Raw genomic sequence first — 1,029 nt, 5'->3', positions numbered from 1 at the left:
AATTATTTAATCTCAATTATAAATTATAAATTTCAAAACTTTTATAAATTCATGTACACGTCAGGCCTAAAGACTGATTGGACTTCCAACATTTATGGTTAAAATTGAAAAAAATGTTGGAATTGCCAATAAGAAAAATACAAGATATCAACTCCAATTGTCAGATTAGTGTTGAAAATACGGTGCGTTTGCCTTGTAACTGACGTAATAAGAAACAATTTATGTAATAATTTCGTTTCCCACTTTTTCCTAGTTGTTTAATTTAAAGCTGACAGTAGCAATAATCAAAATTTTGACTTTCAATTTGCATCTGCAAAAAGAGTACTTGGTTTTGTTGTACCACGTGGCACATGAAGACGTGAAGTGATGTGTCCACGTGTACCCACGTGTCAGATTAATTAACACGTGTCACCCAACCAGGGAGTTCTTTACGTGTTAATTATGGTTATCGTTGGTGTTTACGGGAGCTTTCATGCACTAAACTCCAAACACATGGGTGGGAGGGGATTGGGGGTTGTTAATTTTTGACTTTCATGAGGGTATTCTCGTCCGAAAATAAAAGCTATGACCCTTAAATTAAGGTACGGTTTCAAAACGTGGGGGGTGTCAGTGTGTAATAAACGATGTCGTTTACTGTTTTTAACAGAAGTATTGAGGGAGCTTTCAGACAAACACCGTTCAACGTCCGAAAATTCTGCCAAGCCGACAAAGATGCCTTTAATTTTAGGGCAGTAGAGTGACCTGTTAAAACCCATTGGATTTTGATGGATCGACTCCCCTATTCCCCCTGAAAGACAATTTTGCCACTGCCCCATCCCGGTATCAACTTCCTAGAGAAGGGTAATTATGTCACTTGAGGAAATTAATTATAAAAAAGTAAAAAAGGGTTTCCAAAGAATCAAAATTGAAAGGGTGGGTTACTGTTAAAGGCCGTCCAGGCCATACTGCCACTTGACAAATTTAAGATGGGTTACAGTCAATGTCTCAGAAATCAGAATTTGCAGGTTCCTCTCTCTCTCTCTCTCTCTC

Source organism: Theobroma umbraticum, unplaced genomic scaffold, assembly GCF_002168275.2.
Source record: "Theobroma umbraticum cultivar Fairchild unplaced genomic scaffold, ASM216827v3 scaffold_12.0, whole genome shotgun sequence".
NCBI lineage: Eukaryota > Viridiplantae > Streptophyta > Magnoliopsida > Malvales > Malvaceae > Theobroma > Theobroma umbraticum.
This window is presented reverse-complemented; position numbering follows the sequence as displayed.